This window comes from Hibiscus syriacus, unplaced genomic scaffold (genome assembly GCF_006381635.1).
Source record: "Hibiscus syriacus cultivar Baekdansim isolate YM2019G1 unplaced genomic scaffold, ASM638163v2 tig00113725_pilon, whole genome shotgun sequence".
NCBI lineage: Eukaryota > Viridiplantae > Streptophyta > Magnoliopsida > Malvales > Malvaceae > Hibiscus > Hibiscus syriacus.
This window is the reverse complement of record NW_024063471.1, coordinates 11,230,408-11,255,808: the sequence shown is the minus strand read 5'-3', so window position 1 is coordinate 11,255,808 and position 25,401 is coordinate 11,230,408.

The window sequence follows — 25,401 nt, the reverse complement described above, 5'->3', positions numbered from 1 at the left end:
CATCAATTCCGCAGTCTTCTCTATCCTTTCTTTATTTCATTTCATTCTTATTCTTTATTTTCATTACTTATATTATTATCCCCTTTATTAATTCCATTATTAATCATTATTTTCTTATCTTATTTTGCAGCCTAAACTTATAAATTCAAGGACATCAGTACTTGTCAATCCTAGATTGGGACACAATAAGGCTATATACTCTTTTCATCAAAGTGTTTAGATTCACCTTACATAAGCCTAGTTGATAATGTCCTTCTTATCATTCAAATATATGCTATGATTACATATCATTTCTTAGGATATTATTATTACATGTTTCCATTTATCATTTATTATGAATACCATGTTAAATGATATTCATGCATACAACATATATCCACAATGTTATTTCAAGCATGTTAAGTATGCTATATTAGTCTTGCATTCATTTAAGCAATATTATCACATAAACATCAAGGCAGCATAATTATCATTCATTTTATCAGCTCCTATGCATTCATTTTAGTACTTAGGCTTTATGTATTAGTTCATACATATTATAAGATGATATATTTAGCTCATGACCTTCAATCATAGCTCATATTACCATATTCATACATGGCAGCAAGGTATTTAGCTCATCTCGACTTACCTTGTTTTCTTGCACATATAGGTACATTGGATCATGATGCACGTTGAGGTAGCTTGGTGAATGATTTGGACGACATATGCAGCTCACAAACAGATCACAAAGTACATGTTAGCTCATGAAACACTAAGGAAAGCTCGATTCAGCTGAAGGAGCTTAAGGCTAGCTAAACTGTAACCCCCTAGGCCCGGCCTATGCGTTTTGACTAAGTCTAGTGGATCACATTATGATTCTTTAAGACATTTTTTCCGAAACCGTTATTCAATCAATGTAAAATCACATTATAAATGACATGAAATTATAATAAATCATACTATCAAAACCCAACTTGTAAATATAATACCAATAAGTAATAAATTAATTTAAAACATATCTTAAAAATCAAATCACGATAAACCGAATAGTAATAGCAAAAGTGTCATCATATTAAAATCCCATACTTTAAAATAAGGTCCATGTTAACAAAATAAAGTCAACTTGCAAGGTAAAAACATCACAATCAAATATACTTCAAGAGATATGTTGATCCTCCAAGTGCTCAATCCAGGGTATCTAACCAACAGGATCTGAAAGGGGGAAAACATTTTCGAAAAGTGAGCTAGGCTCAGTGTGTCCCAACATTACCATAAAATTACAATAGGTACACTAAACAAATCATAGTCCATTAAGTCCCATAAAATTATACTGCAGTAAATCTCTTTACAAAGCGTTACCCTAAGGGAACATCTTAGGGCCTGAGAGCCTACCCAAGATAGATTTCGGGGCTGTGGGGCCTACCTAAGAACACATCTTAGGGCCGCAGGGCCTACCCGAGAATGATCTCAGGGTCGCAGAGCCTACCTAAGAGTCACATTAGGTCCGTAAAATTTTCCAGCTTGATCAGAGCTGTACTTTATAAATTCGTATTCCAAAAATTCAATTGCACCGTGTTATAAATTCCATAAATCCATAAACATGGTAATCATATACCATTTCAAAACAAATATCAGATAACAGTCATAATCCATAAATAATCACATTAAATCGGTGCATCAACAATACGGTAACCAAAGAATTCAGTGTACCACATATTAAAACAAATAAAACAGTTCAGTAATAAATAGGGAACACACCTCGATAATAGTTTCAAATAGTAGATCTACTGATTGCTGGTTTCACCACGCTCTGCTATAGTTTTCGAACCTATTTTGTAGTAACACTATATTACTTATGGGTAACATAAATAATCTCTAAAATCATAAAATTTACGGGTCTTACGGGTGAATACTGGCATACGTGGTTTAACTGATCTAGAAGAGCTGGGTCGAGCTGTCGAACGATCTGGAGAGTCTCGTGTACCTTCAAATAATAATAATTTATCAGCCCCAATTCTTACTTAATTGTTCAAAGCTAAAATTTTAAGTATATAAGCATTTTCCGGGTTTGACTATCACTTTGGAGGATTTAGAGTCTGAATTTGGCCAAACAGATTGCAGAATCGGAATCAGGACGTCGAAAAACATAAAGTATAACTTTTCGAAAATTCAAATTCTTGGTCAAAGTCAAAGTCAACCACTTTGACCATCAATTTGGAGACCTTCGGGTTCGAATTTAGTGAAACGGACTGCGGAAATGGATTCGGCACGTCGAAAACTATCAGGATAGGTATACTCGGAAAAGATTTACGGTCGTTTAAGGGTCGGTCAAAGCCATTTTAAGTTTTGGTCAAAGAAAGTCAATGGTCAACGGTCCAGTCAACGGTCAACGGTCGGGTCGGGTCAACAGTCGGGTCGGGTCAACCCGGTTCAGACCGGTCAAACCGGTTCAGACCGGTCAAACCGGTTCAAAACTGGTCAAACCGGTTTTCCAGCAGCTCACTCTCCCTGCGCCGGCGCGTGCGGCGCGTGAACAGTGCTACGGTGTCGGAAAATTCCCGGAAAAATTCCTAAAAAATATTTTGAACGATTTCGAGATACTTACAACAATCGGTTCAAATTTTTGAATGGCGGAGAGCTCGAATTTTAACTCGGCCGAATCTTTAACTGTTCCACCTCCTCACGCGCCTCCGTCGACGGCGAACAAGGTTGACACTGGTGGACTCAAAACAGCACAAGGAACACGATGGTGCAGGAGGTGTCGTAAACGGAGCAACGATCGGTGGTGAATTTAAGATTTTCCCGGCGATAGAGCTAAAAAAAATGTCGATACTTTGACTGGAAATTCTCGACGTTTGGCCGCGTTTCGCTTCAATTAAATTGAAGGGTTTGTTTCTCGCTCGATGATGAACACAACGGTGGTTTCAAAACGACGATCGGAATTCGGACGACGTCTGGATCTGGGTCGGAAATGAACGTAGGGGAAAGGAAATTTGGGGTGGTGGTTTTCTGTTTTGAATCAGAAAACCACCCACGCATATAACATATATAACCAAAATTCACCTAATTTTATTGGGTTAATTCAGGGCTTAGTCCCTGAATTTTCTTTAACTCTAACACAAGCTCCAAATTTTAAAATCTTTCAATTTAGTCTCTAATTTTTGCCAATTTTTACAATTAACCTTCAATTTCAATTAAATATTATTTTTGTAAAAAAAATCGGGTTGTTACAATTCTCCCCCTCTACAAGAAATTTCGTCCTCGAAATTTACCTTATGAGAATAGTTGAGGAAACTGAGCCTCCATTGACTCCAATGTCTCCCAAGTAGCTTCTGAGGGGCCTCGATTACTCCATTGAACTTTGACCATTGGAATGCGCCTATTCCGAAGAACTCTCTATTTCTTTCTAAGATATGAATGGGCTCTTCCTCATATGACAAATCAGGTCTCAGCTCTACTTCCTCATCCTGAATGATGTGACTTGGATCTGGACGGTATCGCCTTAACATAGACACATGAAAAACATCATGAATACGACTAAGATGGGAAGGCAACTCGAGCTGATAAGCAACAGGTCCAACTTTCTTTAAAATACGATACGACCTAATAAATCGCGGACTCAGTTTACCCTTACGTCCAAATCTCAATACTTTCTTCCAGGGTGAAACTTTTAAAAAGACCTGATCTCCAACCTCAAACTGTATATCCTTCCTCATTTGATCTGCATAAGATTTCTGCCTATCAAATGCCTCTTTCAGACGGTCACAGATTAATCTGACTGTGTCCTCTGTCTCACGCACTAACTTAGGTCCCAACGTTATCCTATCATGCAACTCAGTCCAACAAATTGGAGTGCGACATTTACGCCCATAGAGTGCTTCATAGGGTGCCATACGAATGCTGGTCTGATAACTGTTATTGTAAGCAAATTCAGCCAACGGCAAAAAGTTCTCCCAATTACCATGAAAATCGATTACACAACCCCGCAACATATCCTCCAGAATCTGAATTACTCTCTCAGATTGACCATCAGTTTGTGGATGAAAGGATGTACTATAATCCAATCTTGTTCCCAAAGTCGTATGTAACGCCTTCCAAAATCTCGAAGTAAATCTCGGATCTCGATCAGAAATAATAGACAATGGAACACCATGCAATCTGACAATCTCTGAAATATACAATCTTGCCAGCTTGTCCAAAGTATAATTTACTCGCACAGGAATGAAGTGAGCTACCTTTGTAAGTCTGTCAACAATCACCCAAACTGAATCTTTTTTCGAAGGAGTCATAGGCAAGCCAGTAACAAAATCCATAGTAATACGCTCCCATTTCCATTCAGGAATCTTGATAGGCTGTAACAAACCTGATGGATGTTGATGTTCTGCCTTAACTTGTTGACAAGTCAAACACCTAGCCACAAAATCAGATATGTCTTTCTTCATCCCAATCCAATGATACCTCTCTCTCAAATTCCGGTACATCTTATCTCCTCCGGGGTGCATAGCATATGGACTACTATGAGCCTCAGTAAGGCTAGTCTGCCTCAACTCAGCATCATCACGCACACAATATCTACCTTTAAAGCATAAAACTTCATCCTGATCAATTGCGTAATATGAGTTTGTCCCCTGCTCTACTTGCTCAAAGATGGAAAGCAAGAAGCTATCAAGGGGCTGCTTAGCCTTGATCTCTTCAACCAAGGTCGGCTTAACTTACAGTTCTACTAACAAAGTGCCATCGTCATATAAATTCATCCTGGCCATTAAAGATCTCAACTCCGATACCGCCTTTCGACTCAAAGCATCCGCTACAATGTTAGCTTTACTAGGGTGATAATCAATCACGCAATCATAATCCTTTAGAAGCTCTAGCCAGCGACACTGTCTCAAATTAAGCTCCTTCTGGGTCAAAAGATACTTTAAACTCTTATGATCCGTGAAAATGTAACACTTCTCTCCATAAAGATAGTGTCTCCAAATCTTCAAGGCAAAAATCACTGCTGCTAACTCCAAATCATGAGTAGGATAATTACACTCATGTGGTAGCAGCTGACGGGATGCATAAGCCACCACCTTACTTTCCTGCATTAAAACACAACCAAGTCCTGAATGTGAAGCATCACTATACACTGTAAAATCCTTCCCGGACTGTGGTTGAATCAACACCGGTGCTTGAGTCAAAACCGCCTTTAATTTCTCAAAGCTCTCTTGTTGTGCTTCGCCCCAGTCAAACGACACATTCTTCCTTAACAACTTTGTCAAAGGAGAAGCAATGATCGAGAAGCCCTCAACAAAACGTCGATAATAACCAGCCAAGCCCAAGAAACTGCGGATCTCAGATACGTTCTTAGGTCATTTCCAATTCATAATAGCCTATATCTTGCTGGGATCGACCTGAACACCTCGCGCAGAAATAATATGCCCCAGAAACGACACTTCTTGAAGCCAAAACTCACACTTGCTTAGTTTGACATATAGACGATGCTCTCTTAAAGTCCGCAGAACGATCTTCAAATGCTCGTCATGCTCTGCCTCAGTACGAGAATAGATCAGAATATCGTCAATGAAGACCACCACAAATTGATCCAAATATGGTCGGAACACCCGATTCATCAAATCCATGAAAGCTGCAGGAGCGTTCGTCAAACCAAAAGGCATCACTAAAAATTCATAATGACCATATCTAGTGTGAATGGTCGTTTTTGCAACATCAGATCCTTTAACTTTCAATTGATAATACCCCGAACGAAGATCAATCTTAGAGAATACAGTAGCTCCTCGCAATTGATCAAATAAGTCATCAATCCTGGGTAGTGGGTATTTATTCTTGACCGTCATCTTGTTCAATTTCTGATAGTCAATACATAATCTTAGCGACCCATCCTTCTTTTTCACGAACAGAACTGGAGGTCCCCATGGTGAAGTACTATGTCGGATAAATCCTCGATCGAATAATTCTTGCAATTGGACTTTCAACTCCTTAAGTTCCTTTGGAGCCATACGATAAGGTGCCATAGAAATAGGTGAAGATCCCGGATAAGTCTCAATCTCGAACTCTACCTCTCTATCAGGAGGTAACCCAGGCAACTCCTCAGGAAAAACATCAGGAAACTCGCTAACTGTACGAATCTCCTCGATTGTGGACAATGCACCTTTAGTGTTCAAAATACAGGCAATGAACGTCTCATATCCCTTTCGGATCATACGATCAATTTCCATCGCCGAAACTATATTGGAGAGATAGCCACGCCGTTCACCAATTAACACAACAGTCCAACCATCTGAAGTCTTCAGGGTAGCCCGCTTGTACTCGCAATCCAGATTTACCTTGTGTTTATTCAACCAATCCATCCCAAGAATTAGATCAAACTCCTCTAGAGGAAGCTCCATAAGATCAGCGAGAAAAATTTCTCCCTGCACCTCCAAAGGACAACGCCGAAATACTTTATTCACTAATACCGCTTGTCCTACTGGACTTGTAACTGTAACAGTATTTTCAGTGTTCTCGATCGGAATATGAAGGTTTCGAGATACTGAGCTCGATACATAGGAGTGGGTGGAGCCATTGTCCAATAGTACAAAGTATGGAATGGAATAAATAGTAAATGTACCTGCAATAACCTCAGGCTCATCTCTGTCATCACGACGTCTAGTGGCATAAACCAAGGCTGGTTGTCTAGCCACAGAAACTGTTGGCCCTCTATTTTGCTGAGGTCGGGCTCTACTGTCTGTCCTGGACGCTGAACCACGAGCCTTTACTTGGCTACGATCTCTATTTGGAGTCTGTATTTTAGTCTGAGAACGCACAGGAGTCTGGGTAGCGGTCCGCTCAGACGAAGCTAGCTGAGGAAAATCCCTCCGAAAATGTCCACTAGATCCACAATGAAAACATGCTCCGGTCTTCCTATAACACTCTCCTTTGTGCCGTTTCCCACAAAAGTCACACTGAGGCACTAGAACCGAAACCGAAGAACCACCTCTACTAATAGCTGAAGGTGATGATGTTGTAGGCCTGAAGCGTGTATTGCTCCTCTGAGGGGCTGAAGTACGAGTCCTCTTACCGGACTGTGCGGATGATTCAGTAGGGCCAAAAGATTTCCTAGATCGCTCATGATCAACACGCTCTCTACCAGAAGCTAACGCCTCCATCTCTTCAGCATCCTTGGCTCTACTTACCAGGACATCAAAAATCTCATCTTGAAGGGCTACCACCTGCCTACGTAGCTCGTAACTGAGTCTGAGGGTAAATTTACGGCATCGATCTCTCTCGGTAGGCACCAGACTGATTCCATACTTTAACAATTTCAAGAACTCTATCCCATACTCTGAAACAGTCATGTCACCCTGAACCAAGTCCTGAAACTACTGTCGTCTCTGGACTAAGTAGTGCTCACCCAAGAATCGGCTCCGAAAGTTCTCCTTGAAGAAATCCCATGTCAAACGATCGGTAGGAACACTACCGGTCACTGACTCCCACCATGTGTGGGCATTGCCATCTAACATCGCTACTGCCCCTAAATATCTCTTAGTTGAGTCCAAACCCAACTGATCCATGCGTCTTTCTGTATCCTGTAGCCAATCTTCTGCTTCAGTAGGAATTCCTCCAAGCTGTCCTCCAAAAGTCCTAACCCCATTAGCAATTAGAGTCTGCGAAATAGGAACCTCAGATACAACACCAGCAGCTCTGACTACTCCCTGTATCAACTGTAGAAATTGTCTACCAAAAGTCTCATCCAAAGCAACTCCGGTAGATTCTGGCTCAATATCGGTCGCTCCTATGATCGGTGTAGTCATGCCAATACCATCGGTAGGAGGTAGATTCGTTGGGGTCGAAAGAGCAGGATCACCTATCGGAGGTGGGGGATCTACTCGTATCTCATCGATCGGATCTGCAAATCTAGCCACTCGACCTCTTCCACGGCTAGTTCGACGACCACGTCTAGCACTCATTTTTGGTGGATCTCTAGTTTACTACAGAAGATAAAACTTATGGTTAGACAAGCACTTGGAGTCTCTAAACACAATTAAAATCTTAATAACTTTGTGACATGGCCTTAGTAACTTGTTTTGTAAATATTTCAAAATCGTAATTTCAATGTGGACTCATACACAGTCCGAGGTTTAAAAACCAAAAGCTCTGATACCAATTAATGTAACCCCCTAGGCCCGACCTATGCGTTTTGACTAAGTCTAGTGGATCACATTATGATTCTTTAAGACATTTTTCTGAAACCGTTATTCAATCAATGTAAAATCACATTATAAATGACATGAAATTATAATAAATCATACTATCAAAACCCAACTTGTAAATATAATACCAATAAGTAATAAATTAATTTAAAACATATCTTAAAAATCAAATCACGATAAACCGAATAGTAATAGCAAAAGTGTCATCATATTAAAATCCCATACTTAAAAATAAGGTCCATGTTAACAAAATAAAGTCAACTTGCAAGGTAAAAACATTACAATCAAATATACTTCAAGAGATATGTTGATCCTCCAAGTGCTCAATCCAGGGTATCTAACCAACAGTATCTGAAAGGGGGAAAACATTTTCGAAAAGTGAGCTAGGCTCAGTGTGTCCCAACATTACCATAAATTACAATAGGTACACTAAACAAATCATAGTCCATTAAGTCCCATAAAATTATACTGCAGTAAATCTCTTTACAAAGCGTTACCCTAAGGGAACATCTTAGGGCCTGGGAGCCTACCCAAGATAGATTTTGGGGCCGTGGGGCCTACCTAAGAACACATCTTAGGGCCGCAGGGCCTACCCGAGAATGATCTCAGGGCCGCAGAGCCTACCTAAGAGTCACATTAGGTCCGTAAAATTTTCCAGCTTGATCAGAGCTGTACTTTATAAATTCGTATTCCAAAAATTCAATTGCACCGTGTTATAAATTCCATAAATCCATAAACATGGTAATCATATACCATTTCAAAACAAATATCAGATAACAGTCATAATCCATAAATAATTACATTAAATCGGTGCATCAACAATACGATAACCAAAGAATTCAGTGTACCACATATTAAAACAAATAAAACAGTTCAGTAATAAATAGGGAACACACCTCGATAATAGTTCCAAATAGTAGATCTACTGATTGCTGGTTTCACCACGCTCTGCTATAGTTTTCGAACCTATTTTGTAGTAACACTATATTACTTATGGGTAACATAAATAAATCTCTAAAATCATAAAATTTACGGGTCTTACGGGTGAATACTGGCATACGTGGTTTAACTGATCTAGAAGAGTTGGGTCGAGCTGTCGAACGATCTGGAGAGTCTCGTGTACCTTCAAATAATAATAATTTATCAGCCCCAAATCTTACTTAATTGTTCAAAGCTAAAATTCTTAAGTATATAAGCATTTTTCAGGTTTGACTATCAATTTGGAGGATTTAGAGTCTGAATTTGGCTAAACGAATTGCGGAATCGGAATCAGGACGTCGAAAAACATAAAGTATGACTTTTCGAAAATTCAAATTCTTGGTCAAAGTCAACCACTTTGACCATTAATTTGGAGACCTTCAGGTTCGAATTTGGTGAAACAGACTGCGAAAATGGATTCGGCACGTCGAAAACTATCAGGATAGGTATACTCGGAAAAGATTTACGGTCGTTTAAGCGTCGGTCAAAGCCATTTTAAGTTTTGGTCAAAGAAAGTCAACGGTCAACGGTCCAGTCAACGGTCAACGGTCGGGTCGGGTCAACATTCGTGTCGGGTCAACAGTCGGGTCGGGTCAACAGTCGGGTCAAACCGGTCAAACCGGTTCAGACTGGTCAAACCGGTTCAAAACTGGTCAAACCGGTTTTCCAGCAGCTCACTCTCCCTGCGGTGGCGCGTGAACAGTGCTACGGTGTCGAAAAATTCCCGGAAAAATTCCTAAAAATTATTTTGAGCGATTTCGAGATACTTATAACAATCGGTTCAAATTTTTGAACGACGGAGAGCTCAAATTTCAACTCGGCCAAATCTTTGACTGTTCCACCTCCTCACGTACCTCCGTCGACGACAAACAAGGTTGACATCGGTGGACTCGAAACAGCACAAGGAACACGATGGTGCAGGAGGTGTCGTAAACGGAGCAACGATCGGCGGTGAATTTAAGATTTTCCCGGTGATAGAGCTAAAAAAAATGTCGATACTTTGACTGGAAATTCCCGACGTTTGCCCGCGTTTCGCTTCAATTAAATTGAAGGGTTTGTTCCTCGCTCGATGATGAACTCAACGGTGGTTTCAAAATGACGATCGGAATTCGGACGACGTCTAGATATGGGTCGAAAATGAACGTAGGGGAAAGGAAATTTGGGGTGGTGGTTTTCTGTTTTGAATCAGAAAACCACCCACGCATATAACATATATAACCAAAATTCACCTAATTTTATTGGGTAAATTCAAGGCTTAGTCCCTGAATTTTCTTTAACTCTAACACAAGCTCCAAATTTTAAAATATTTCAATTTAGTTCCCAATTTTCGCCAATTTTTACAATTAACCTTCAATTTCAATTAAATATTATTTTTGTAAAAAAAATCGGGTTGTTACATAAACTCACCTAGTTGGACTATTTGGAGCTGAGTTGCCAAACGTGATATCAATGGTAGCTGAATGTAGCTGAACATGTTGTTATGGAGCTCACAAGGACTCGACTTGGAAGCTTGTTCACAAACAACCCATGATTGCTAGCTAGCTCCACACTAAAGTTAGCTTGGAAGGAGATACATGCACGCCCAAGTTGGAGCACATGACCAGCCATCATTCCATGCACAAGGCTGCACCACAAGGTTCCCTAGAACACCCATGTGCGTGCCATATGACCAGCCCCCATGTGCCTTGCGTGTGATATCATTTAGGCGCCAAGATGAAGAGCCCTCTCCCTATTCGGCCAAGCATCATCTCCCATCCAATTTGGTGCCAACATGAAGGGACACAAGAGCTATTCGGCCAAGGGTTATTACCCTCCATTAAATTGAACCATCATCTCTATTTTGAATTTAAATTATGTCTCTATAGGAAGGCACAAAGCTGGCCGAATCCCCTTGTAACCATTCGGCCATGCCTCTCCATTTCCTATAAATAGGAAAGCATATTTCATTTGTAAACAGACCTTTTTTATTAATATAAGTGAGATTATTCTCTTTCTTAAGTCCTGGTGACTTTTATCGACTTATCAAGTATTTTAATACTTGTGGCGTCAACCCCTTTCTCCTTGATACTTCTGGTTCCTAGTTCTTATAACTTGTGGGTTAAAGTCCTTTATACCACCCCTTAAAGAAGCAATATAAAGTTTGGGTCTTTGCTCTCTATAGCATTGGTTCTTCTTTGAGTCTTCTTTAAGATACTATCCTCACAACCATCCCATTATTACATTAACCAAACCCATAGCCATATCAATTATCTTCCACTTCCATCTCTCATTTATTAAACAACCTACCTATTCACCTATACGTTTACCACCCTTAACCATCTCTTTTGAAGCATTCACTTAATGCAGGTTGTTTTGCTTCCTTCTTAGATCCACAATCAATTGATAAGGTACAAGTTCCTTACATTAAGTGGCATCAGAAGCCAAATAAGGTTACATCACTTTCCTTTCATTATTTTCCAATTTCCATTAACCTTTGTTGTTTCCTTTAGCCGACACATTTAACAGATTCTGAAAGATCGGAAGGGGAGATCAGAAGGGGAAATAGAAAAGAGCCATTAAAAAGTTTCTCCCAAGTGAAACACGAGTGTTGAGTGATTCAGTGCCAATTCTGATTTCTTTGGAGTAAAATTGTGAGAATCTTTGTGTGTGTGTTGTGAGGTCTTATATACATTATTTTTTTTTGTGTTGTCTTGTTTTTTTACTATTATGACAGGTTCTAATGATAGCAACTCGGGTGACCAACCACCAAACTTGCAAATGCAAGCCATTACCCGTGAGATACAGACGATGTTAAGGGCTAAACTTGAGGCTTTACAATCTAGAATTGATAAAATCGATGGAGGATTACAATCTCATCATAATGAAGAGATTAATGATGAAAACGAAATTGATTAGCCTCTAAAGCTGAATCAGCGACATGGGCATGCATTTGATGATAATTTGGCTAACATAAAAGTTGTAATTCAATCTTTTCAGGGGCGAACAAGTCCTGATGCATATTTGGCGTGGGAGAGTAAAGTTGATCACATTTTTTAGTGCTATAATTACTTAGAACAAAAGAAGGTTCGTTTGGCAGCAATGGAGTTTGTTGATTATGCTCTCATTTGGTGGGATCAATTGTTGATCAGTAGACGAAGAACCGGTGAGAGTCCAGTGAACACGTGGGCAGAAATGAAGCGAGTCATGAGAAAATGGTTTGTTTCATCTCATTATCATCGTGATTTATTTCAAAAGTTATAAAACTTGAAACAGGGTAATCAAAGTGTTGAAGATAACTTCAAGGAGATGGAAATGGCCATGATGCGTGCAAATATCGAGGAAGATAGAGAAGAAACTATGGCATGTTTTCTTGCAAGTTTGAATTTTGAAGTTGCTAACGTTATTGAGTTGTAGCATTATGTCGAGTTTGATGACATAGTGCATATGGCGATCAAAATAGAAAGGCAGCAACGTAGAAAATCTTCTTACTGAGGTAATACTCCATCTAAAATTTTATCTAATCCATTATTCACTCCTAACAATGCCAGGAAGCAAGCACCACTTAAGATTAAGGAAAGAACAGAATCGAGTAATCCAAACCCTCCCGTTGTTGAAGTTTGACGTGGAAAGCAACATATTCAACCAGAACACACAAGAGACATCAAATGCTTCAAATGCCTTGGTAGAGGGCATGTTGTAAGTCAGTGCCCTAACCGAAAGACAATGTTGATGCGTGTGAATGGGGATATAGAGTCCGAATCTGAAGATGATGAGCAAGACACCCCTTTAGTGGATGATGATGAAGATGATGACCAATTATAGACTTGTGAAACAGGTGAAGCACTTGTGGTTAAGAGAAGTTTGAATGCACAACCGATTCAAGATGAGCAGCAGTGAGAGAACATCTTTCATACAAGATGTCTTATAAATGATAAGGTATGTGTTGTGATTATTGATAGTGGTAGTTGTACTAACGTTGCAAGTATTATTGGTTGACAAGTTAGGGATGAAAATGAAAAAGCATCCCAATCCATACAAGCTACAGTGATTGAATGATGCTGGAGAGTTAAAGGTCACTAAACAAGTTCTTGTGCCATTTTTCATTGGAAAGTACAAGGATGAAGAGTTGTGTGATGTTGTGTCAATGGATGCCACTCATTTGTTGTTGGGACGTCCGTGGTAATTTGATAAAAAGGTGATGCATGATGATGGTTTCACAAATAAATATTCTTTTATGAATGCAGGTAAGAAAATCACCTTAGCACCTTTGACACTAAGTCCAGTGCAAGAAGATAAAGTTCGTTTGAAAATGAATAGTGAAGAAGCAAAAGAGAAGAAAAAGATGAACGTGTATGCAAGCAGAAAAGAAATCAGGAAATGTCTTTCCTCTCAGCAGTCTTTACTTATTTTAATGTATAATGAGCGTTGTTTATTGGGTGAAATTCCCATTAATTTACCTGTGTCTATTGCATCTCTTTTGCAGGAATTTGAAGACGTGTTTTCGGATGAGACACCGAGTGGATTACCACCTATTCGGGGCATTCAGCATCAGATTGACTTTATTCTGAGTGCCACTATTCCAAATAGGCCAACATATTGAAGTAATCTCGAAAAAATGAAAGAAGTTCATAAGCAAATCACTGAGTTGATGGAGAAGGGTTACATTCGAGAGAGCTTGAGTCTGTGTGTTGTACCAGTGTTGTTGGTGCCAAAGAAGGATGGAACGTGGAGAATGTGTGTCGATTGTTGAGCTGTGAATCAGATTACTATCAAGTATCGATAGCCTATTCCTCACCTTGATGATATGCTTGATGAATTATATGGTGCGAGTATCTTCTCCAAGGTGGATTTAAAGAGTGGGTATCATCATATTCGAATGCGAGAAGGTGATGAATGGAAGACAACCTTCAAAATGAAATTAGGTTTGTATGAATGGTTAGTAATGCCTTTTGGTTTAACTAATGCACCTAGTACGTTCATGCGGCTAATGAATCATGTTTTGCGACCTTATATTGGAAAGTACTACGTTGTGTATTTTAATGCATTCTTATCTACAGTAAGTCGTTGCAGGAACATTAGGAGCATTTGAGAAATGTTCTTGGCCATTTAGAAAAGAAAGGTTGTTCGGTAATTTACCGAAATGTGTATTTTGTACTAACAAGCATACCTTTCTTGGTTTCATTGTTAGTGGTTAGTGCCCAGGGTGTAGAAGTTGATCCTGAAAAGGTGAAGGTAATTCAGGAATGGCCTTGACCAACGTGGATAAGTCAGTTTAGATCTTTTCATGGTTTAGCTAATTTTTATCATCGGTTCGTACCTAACTTCAATACCATTACCGCACCCTTAACCGGGATTATAAAGAAGAATTCTATCTTCAATTGGGGTAATGAACAGGAGTGATGTAAGGTGATCTACACGCTTTGGGAGAAGAGAGTAGATAGCCTTATTGTGTCCCGATCTAGGATTGACAATTACTGATGTCTTTGAATTATTAGCTTGGGCTGCAAATAAGATAAGAAAGAAATAAGATTAATATTGGAATAATGAATAGAATAATAATATAAATGATGAAATGAAAGAATAGGGATATAGAGGGCTGCGGAATTGATGGTCTTGATGGATGAAGTTGATGATGAAATGGAGATGGTGGTGTTATTATATCTCAAGCACGCCAAAGATGAAACAATGCTAAAGAGCATAATCCCGGTCTTCATAAACTTGCTTGAGAGGTGGTGATAGTGTTCAACCCTCTAGATATTAATCTAGGAATTTTGGAATCAGGATGGAAGGAATGATGCCACAAGTATATGAATTATACTTATTTAATCGATAAAGTTCACAAAAAACTTTGAAGAGAAATTAACTCACAAGAGTAATTTTTATATATGAGATGAGATGTGATGTGATCCTACCGACCACCAAGTTCAAACAAAACATGCTAACAACTTTGAAGTTCTTCCAAGATGATTCTAAGGGAGTCTTGCCTTATTTTATTATTTATTTACTCATTTATGCATTACATGTCACGTGAATATGTTTATCTTATTCTTAATTTTTGCTTGAATATTATATGCTATCATTTATATGTATAATATATGATATTCATGCATGACTCATTAATTCACATCTTTATATAACTCATTCAATCCATATGCATTCATAGTTAGCTCATTTGCATTCTAACATATTTGCATTCTAACATTGGTGGAAGAATGCACTCATATTTATAATAGCTCAATTCCTATCTAATTATTTGTTTACATACTTTGTCTAGGTACATTGGATGCTAAATAGACTAAAGGCAATTGAAGAGTTGGATGGACAGTTCACGTCAGTAAGATTGATCGTCATTTTTGAACATGTTCCAAGAATCTTTGGTTGATGAAGTCTTCTTAACATTGAATGCCCTATCTCTTATCTTTCTAACGCACTTTGAATCGTATCAATCTGATATTGGGAGCCCAAGATATGCCCAGATTAATTAAGACAGTGCAGGCTGGAAATAAGTACGGGATTTACAACCAAATGAAGAGCCATGTTCACACCTGATGCATTTCCACCTTCATGAATCCATTTATGGCGTGTACAATCATACAATGAGGCTAAAGGACTTGTTCACATTCAAGGGAGATGGTGCATTATTTTCAAACTCATTCATCAAATCCAAGTGCATGAAGGGAGCCTATGAGTCACGTTCACACTTGGTACATGCATTCCAAAGGGACCGAACATACAATGAAACATTCCTCCAAATTCATGCAAGGAAATGAACCAACATGTTAACATCAAGAGAGGATGAATTCGGCTATGAAGATGTATTCACTTAAATGGATGAACATTCATTTATTTTATTAGTCCATGAACTTGCATAGGGGACGTACATTGTATCTACTTAAGGATGAACATTCATCCATGAATGTTCAATCATTAAATCTTGTATGTGCATCCTAGACATCTCTTAGGCCTATAAATAGCTTTCCATTTCATTTGTAACTGATATCTCATCTCTTAGATAAAACATACTCTTGTGAGTTATTTCTCTTCAAAGTTCTTTGTGAACTTTATCGATTAAACAAGTGTAGTTCCTATACTTGTGGCGTCATTCCTTCCATTTTGATTCCTAAATTCCTAGATTGTTATCTAGTGGGTTGAAGACACGATCACCACCCCTCAAGCAAGTTTGTGAAGACCGGGATTGTGCTTCATAGCATAGTTTCCTCTTTGGCGTGTTTGGGATACTATCACCACCATCTCCATTTCGTCATTTCCATCATCAACAACACCCATCAATCCATCAATTCCGCAGCCATCTCTATTCTTATTCTTTCATTCCATTACTTATATTATTATTCATTTCTTAAACCCATTATTAATCATATTTCTGTCTTATTATTTTGCAGCCCAAGCTTATTAATTCAAGGACATCAGTACTTGTCAATCCTAGATCGGGACACAATAAGGCTATCTACTCTTCTCACCAAAGTGTGTAGATTCGCCTTACATCAAGCGGTAATCAGAGCATAGTTGGATTGACAACAAAAGTGTCATTGGCGTACAAAGCAAAAAGAAATTCAAAAGAGAAAAAGACTCCTTCAACAAATTGGAGTGCAAAAAGAAGAGAAAAATCAGAAAAGAAGAAAAGAAAAGAAAAGAAAAAGAGAAGTTCAAAAAGATAAAGCAGGCCAAGGAAAGTGCTCTACCATAGCAAAGTACATCAAAGAGGCCTATCTACACTAAGAGAAGATAACCTTATTGTTTCTTGAGAAAGGTTGCAGTAAGTGTTGTTTCTTGAATTGTAAGTCACCTCTTCCTTTTCTATCCTTTCATTTTCCTTGTCTTCAACCATTTTTATCTTTTAATACCTTTGAATCCTTTCTTCTACCTTTCCATTTCTATTCCTTTCTACCCTAACCTATTTGCAGCCGACGCACACAAGGAAAGAATTAACTTGTTCTAATCTTGAGTAAGTTCTTTAAAGGACTTAGCAAGAGAAATTGGAGTGGAAAAAGGCTAATTGAAAGAGTGAGATCAGAAGGGGAATTGAAAAAGCCAATTTATATTTCCGAGTGCAAACACGAGCGTTGAGTGGAACATCATCATTTTTTTGGAGTGATCGTGAGGATTTGTGAGTGATTATTGGTAAGGTCCTTTCATCTTATTCAGCTATTAATTTTTCACTAACAATTCTCCCATCTTTCGAATGGATTACGGACAGCAAAGGAGGAATCCATTTCATACTCGTTTTCATGTGAATGATAAAGTATGCCTTGTAGCCATTGATGGTGGTAGTTGTGCAAATCTTGCAAGCACATACATGGTTGAGAAGTTGGGTCTTATAACATTCAAACATCCCAGTCCATATGTTTTGCAAGGATTAAATGAAGATGAAGAGTTAGAAGTCATAGAGCAAGTACTTGTGTCATTTTCAATTGGGAGATATGAAGATGAAGTCTTGTGTGATGTTGTTTCTATGAATTCAAGCCATATACTCCTTGGACGTCCTTGGCAGTTCGATAAACGAGCATTCTATGATGGGTTCTCCAACAAATATTCATTCAAACACCAAGGGAGAAAGATCTTGTTGGTTCCAATGTGCCCAAATCAAGTCCATGAATGCCAAGTTATCGTCAAATCACGTATAGAGGAATGGAAGAAAACTAAAGCCATGAAGAAAGTTGAAAGAGAAGTTTCACGAGAGAAACAAATAACAGTGGAGGGAGATCAAAATGAAAATGAGAAAATTGATGTGAGAAACGTTGGAGTCGAAAATGAGAAAGTTGAAAAGATTGAATTTGGGAGCAAAGGGGGAAGTACGTGTGGAAGAGAAAATGAAAAGATTACAAGTGAGGTTGTGGTTAAAAGATATGATGGAGTTGAACATGCACAAATCAAAGAAGAACATTGTGAGAAAACCAAGACATTTGGAGTTGAAAATGAGAGTGAAGATGAGTGTGTTGAAAATATGAGCATGAAAGGAACGAATGCAAGGAGAATGAAGTTTTCTTTATACTAATCAATTTTTTTCTTCTATTTATTCTTTGAATTTGCAGGTTATTCCAAGGGACATTCAAGATGATTCAAGCATCATTTCTTTTGAAATTCCAAAAGATGTGTCACTTGAAATTATAAAGAACATGTTCATTAACCTTCAAAGTACATTCACCTCATACTCAAGATCGAATGAACCTTATAGAAGGGAAGATTCAATGAACCTAACCATGGAGAACATTAAGAGTCCAAACTCATTCATTCATGAATTTAATCCTTTCCTTTCCTTTGATTCTAAATTATCTACTTCTATTTTCAGATTGTTGATTCAAAAGCAAAGACTTGAACATGTGAAGCATTTTGAGCAAAGAAAACGATGCAAGATGAGAATGAAAGAATTTCCGTTCAAACGAACATCAAAGTTGTTCCCTTATGTACCAAGCATCGATTTGGGGACAAATCGCCTTAAAGAAGGGGGGGATGATGTGATCCTACCGACCACCAAGTTCAAACAAAACATGCTAACAACTTTGAAGTTCTTCCAAGATGATTCTAAGGGAGTCTTGCCTTATTTTATTATTTATTTACTCATTTATGCATTACATGTCACGTGAATATGTTTATCTTATTCTTAATTTTTGCTTGAATATTATATGCTGTCATTTATATGTATAATATATGATATTCATGCATGACTCATTAATTCACATCTTTATATAACTCATTCAATCCATATGCATTCATAGTTAGCTCATTTGCATTCTAACATATTTGCATTCTAACATTGGTGGAAGAATGCACTCATATTTATAATAGCTCAATTCCTATCTAATTATTTGTTTACATACTTTGTCTAGGTACATTGGATGCTAAATAGACTAAAGGCAATTGAAGAGTTGGATGGACAGTTCACGTCAGTAAGATTGATCGTCATTTTTGAACATGTTCCAAGAATCTTTGGTTGATGAAGTCTTCTTAACATTGAATGCCCTATCTCTTATCTTTCTAACGCACTTTGAATCGTATCAATCTGATATTGGGAGCCCAAGATATGCCCAGATTAATTAAGACAGTGCAGGCTGGAAATAAGTACGGGATTTACAACCAAATGAAGAGCCATGTTCACACCTGATGCATTTCCACCTTCATGAATCCATTTATGGCGTGTACAATCATACAATGAGGCTAAAGGACTTGTTCACATTCAAGGGAGATGGTGCATTATTTTCAAACTCATTCATCAAATCCAAGTGCATGAAGGGAGCCTATGAGTCACGTTCACACTTGGTACATGCATTCCAAAGGGACCGAACATACAATGAAACATTCCTCCAAATTCATGCAAGGAAATGAACCAACATGTTAACATCAAGAGAGGATGAATTCGGCTATGAAGATGTATTCACTTAAATGGATGAACATTCATTTATTTTATTAGTCCATGAACTTGCATAGGGGACGTACATTGTATCTACTTAAGGATGAACATTCATCCATGAATGTTCAATCATTAAATCTTGTATGTGCATCCTAGACATCTCTTAGGCCTATAAATAGCTTTCCATTTCATTTGTAACTGATATCTCATCTCTTATATAAAACATACTCTTGTGAGTTAATTTCTCTTCAAAGTTCTTTGTGAACTTTATCGATTAAGCAAGTATAATTTATATACTTGTGGCGTCATTCTTTCCAACTTGATTCCTAAATTCCTAGATTATTATCTAGTGGGTTGAAGACACTATCACCACCCCTCAAACTAGTTTGTGAAGACCGGGATTGTGCTCGTTAGCATTGTTTCCTCTTTGGCGAGTTTGAGATACAACATCACCACCATCTTCATTTCATCATCAACATCATCAACATCCTTCATCAAGACCATCATCAATCCCATAATTCCGCAGCCATCTCTATTCTTATTCTTTCATTCCATTACTTATATTATTATTCATTTCTTAAACCCATTATTAATCATATTTCTTTCTTATTATTTTGCAGCCCAAGCTTATTAATTCAAGGACATCAGTACTTGTCAATCCTAGATCGGGACACAATAAGGCTATCTACTCTTCTCACCAAAGTGTGTAGATCCGCCTTACATCAAGTTGTCATTCCAAAAGGTGCCTTTTCACAAGGAGCTGACCTATGACTCATCTTCATGTAATTCATCTATGGCCAGCTCATCTTCAGTTCAAACACTTGTAAAGTAGCTCAAATGATGAAAGGTTACCTTCCACATAATGTGACCTTTCATGACAAGTTGCTGCCCATTGAAGGCCATGACACCTAGATGCATGTTGGAAGCCAAGTCACGCCTAGTTGTTGCCATATTCATTCCATGGACTTCAAGACACCATTCTATGGTTGTAACATCACCAAAGCCTTGCAAGAAGAGCCATGTGCGTTCAAGTAGGCTGCCATGTGCATCATTCAAGCATGTGCACTCCATGTGACATCAAATTGGCACCAAAACACCAAGGGATGCTTCCTATTCGGCCAAAGACTCTTTCCTCTTCATTTTGGCGCCCAAATAAATTCCAAATGCATTCAAATAAACCTTAGGGCCGAACCAACACATAACCATTCGGCCAAGAGCATGTATCTTCATTTAAATCATGTATTTTCATCAAAATCATGTATTTTCAAAGGGGTTTCAACCTTGGCCGAACCATCAAGTATCTATTTGGCCTAAACCCTTTGAAAACTATAAATAGTCTATTGCATTTCATTTGTAACACAACCCTTTGATCAATTAAAAACTCTTTGTGAGATATTTCTCTCTTCAAGTTCTTTTTAGAACTATATCGATTAAGCAAACTTTCATAGTTTGTGGCGTCAAACCCCTTCCCTTGATACTTCTGGTTCCTAGTTCTTATAACTAAAGGGTCAAAGTCCTTACTACCATCCCTTATAAGACTTATAAGAAACAGGTCTTTGCTTCTTTATGGCATTGGTTCCTTCTTAGTTTTATAAGATACAATCTGTACATCACCATTATCATGCCTATATCATCAACTTCATCTTTGAATTATCCTTTATCCTCAATAGGCATTCGTCCATCACCACCATTGGAGGCCGAATCCATCATCACTTGAAGGATCATTCTACAACACTTCGCAGCCCTTCTTTGATAACTATTCTATCCATTTCCTTTCTTAATTACTCATTTACTTAACCAATCATTCTTCTTTGTGCAGATTACTTTTCAATTCAAGGTGTAGCATTTGGTGTCTCTCCTAGATCGGGAAATAACAAGGTTGTCATCTTCTCCATTATTGAAAAAGCCTGGTTAACCTTACATCATGATAGTTCAAAGCAACATATCTTGTGATTCAAAAGACATCACTTTTGGCCATCCAAAAGATGTGAACAGGGAGTATACCTTTAACTTTCTAATGATTAATATTTCCCTTACTTATAAAAGTCTTCTTTCTTTTCAGGACAAGGAGGTTCAAAGTACTTATTCAAGATTCATGACCTTTCACAAGGATCCTTTCTTAGATCTTTTCAAAAGGAAATGTCTTGAATAATTTGCTATTGAATGGATACATTTTGAAGTCAAATCAGCAAAATTTGAATGGAAATATACTAAGGAGAAGTCGCCTTACGATTTGAGGACAAATCGCCTAAAAGAAGGGGATGATGATGTGATCATGTCTAGCACCAACTTTCTTCATGACACACTCACATCATTGAAGATTCATCATGCTCAATATAAGGGAGTTATACCTTACTTTATATTATATTTACTCATTTATGCACTATATATTATGAGCATACTTTTGCATCTTAAACTATGCTTGAATAATCATATATTATCATTCACTTGCAACTATATGATTTTCATGCATAACATATGTTTTCACATCTTTACTTAGCTTTATATTATGTTTACATATGTTTTAGATTCATTTATTATGTTTGCATATCATTTAGATATCATGGAAGCATTTATTCATTCATTCATTAACTTATGTCATTTATTCTAGCTCATGTTATGTTTACATTAGCTCGCTAGTTTTAAATCCATGTTTTTTTAGCTCATTTGTAGGCATGCATCTATTTTCTAGCTCATATATGTTTTCTTAAAGCTCATGAACGTCCTATGCCTTTTATCTAGCTTATATACATGTTATCTTAGCTTCTAGATGATCATTCATAGCTCATATCACTCAAACACCTCACGACATCATGCATTTTACCTTAAATGAGCTCACACATTGCTTACTTGGTTTGTTTGTTAATTCCTATAGGTGAAACACAAAGCAAGGCATATTATGATAGCTTGGTTAGCTAAAAGGATAAGCATAGCAGCTCACACTAGCTCAGGAACGTTATGGAAGCTCATTTCATCACTTAAAGAGCTTCAACTTAGCTGGAGGAGCTAGCATGTAGCTGAACCTAGTTGAAGGAGAGCTTTGGACTAAATTGTTGAAAAGTGGACTAAAGATAGCTGGGAGTAGCTGAGGAGATGAGAAGACCAAAGCTAACTAGCTTGAGTTCATCAAGCTATAACTCACCTAGTTAGCTACTAAGACACTCACCTAGCTTACCTTGAAGCTAGTTCATCTTTAGGCTGCCCATGGACTTCAAGACATCATCCTATAGTTGCAACCTCACCAAAGCCTTGCAAGAAGACCCATGTGCGTTCAAGTAGGCTGCCATGTGCATCATTCAAGCATGTGCACTCCATGTAACATCAAATAGGCGCCAAAACACCAAGGGATGCTTTCTATTCGGCCAAAGGCTCCTTCCTCTCTATTTTGGCGCCCAAATAACTTCCAAATTCATTCAAATCATCCTTAGGGCCGAACCAACACATAACCATTCGGCCAAGAGCATGTATCTTCATTAAAATCATGTATTTTCATCAAAATCATGTATTTTCAAAGGGGTTTCAACCTTGGCCGAACCATCATGTGTCTATTATGCCTAAACCCTTTCAAAAACTATAAATAGGCTAGTGCATTTCATTTGTAATCATCTCATCTCTTATATAAAACATACTCTTGTGAGTTATTTCTCTTCAAAGTTCTTTGTGAACTTTATCGATTAAACAAGTATAGTTCCTATACTTGTGGCGTCATTCCTTCCATCTTGATTCCTAAATTCCTAGATTGATATCTAGTGGGTTGAAGACACTATCACCACCCCTCAAGCAAGTTTGTGAAGACCGGGATTATGATTCATAGCATAGTTTCCTCTTTGGCGTGTTTGAGATACAACAACACCACCATTGTCGTTTCATCATCACCATCATCCATCTCTTCCATCAATTCCGCAGTCTTCTCTATCCTTTCTTTATTTCATTTCATTCTTATTCTTTATTTTCATTACTTATATTATTATCCCCTTTATTAATTCCATTATTAATCATTATTTTCTTATCTTATTTTGCAGCCTAAACTTATAAATTCAAGGACATCAGTACTTGTCAATCCTAGATTGGGACACAATAAGGCTATATACTCTTTTCATCAAAGTGTTTAGATTCACCTTACATAAGCCTAGTTGATAATGTCATTCTTATCATTCAAATATATGCTATGATTACATATCATTTCTTAGGATATTATTATTACATGTTTCCATTTATCATTTATTATGAATACCATGTTAAATGATATTCATGCATACAACATATATCCACAATGTTATTTCAAGCATGTTAAGTATGCTATATTAGTCTTGCATTCATTTAAGCAATATTATCACATAAACATCAAGGCAGCATAATTATCATTCATTTTATCAGCTCCTATGCATTCATTTTAGTACTTAGGCTTTATGCATTAGTTCATACATATTATAAGATGATATATTTAGCTCATGACCTTCAATCATAGCTCATATTACCATATTCATACATGGCAGCAAGGTATTTAGCTCATCTCGACTTACCTTGTTTTCTTGCACATATAGGTACATTGGATCATGATGCACGTTGAGGTAGCTTGGTGAATGATTTGGACGACATATGCAGCTCACAAACAGATCACAAAGTACATGTTAGCTCATGAAACACTAAGGAAAGCTCGATTCAGCTGAAGGAGCTTAAGGCTAGCTAAACTGTAACCCCCTAGGCCCGGCCTATGCGTTTTGACTAAGTCTAGTGGATCACATTATGATTCTTTAAGACATTTTTTCTGAAACCGTTATTCAATCAATGTAAAATCACATTATAAATGACATGAAATTATAATAAATCATACTATCAAAACCCAACTTGTAAATATAATACCAATAAGTAATAAATTAATTTAAAACATATCTTAAAAATCAAATCACGATAAACCGAATAGTAATAGCAAAAGTGTCATCATATTAAAATCCCATACTTTAAAATAAGGTCCATGTTAACAAAATAAAGTCAACTTGCAAGGTAAAAACATTACAATCAAATATACTTCAAGAGATATGTTGATCCTCCAAGTGCTCAATCCAGGGTATCTAACCAACAGGATCTGAAAGGGGGAAAACATTTTCGAAAAGTGAGCTAGGCTCAGTGTGTCCCAACATTACCATAAAATTACAATAGGTACACTAAACAAATCATAGTCCATTAAGTCCCATAAAATTATACTGCAGTAAATCTCTTTACAAAGCGTTACCCTAAGGGAACATCTTAGGGCCTGAGAGCCTACCCAAGATAGATTTCGGGGCTGTGGGGCCTATCTAAGAACACATCTTAGGGCCGCAGGGCCTACCCGAGAATGATCTCAGGGTCGCAGAGCCTACCTAAGAGTCACATTAGGTCCGTAAAATTTTCCAGCTTGATCAGAGCTGTACTTTATAAATTCGTATTCCAAAAATTCAATTGCACCGTGTTATAAATTCCATAAATCCATAAACATGGTAATCATATACCATTTCAAAACAAATATCAGATAACAGTCATAATCCATAAATAATCACATTAAATCGGTGCATCAACAATACGGTAACCAAAGAATTCAGTGTACCACATATTAAAACAAATAAAACAGTTCAGTAATAAATAGGGAACACACCTCGATAATAGTTTCAAATAGTAGATCTACTGATTGCTGGTTTCACCACGCTCTGCTATAGTTTTCGAACCTATTTTGTAGTAACACTATATTACTTATGGGTAACATAAATAATCTCTAAAATCATAAAATTTACGGGTCTTACGGGTGAATACTGGCATACGTGGTTTAACTGATCTAGAAGAGCTGGGTCGAGCTGTCGAACGATCTGGAGAGTCTCGTGTACCTTCAAATAATAATAATTTATCAGCCCCAATTCTTACTTAATTGTT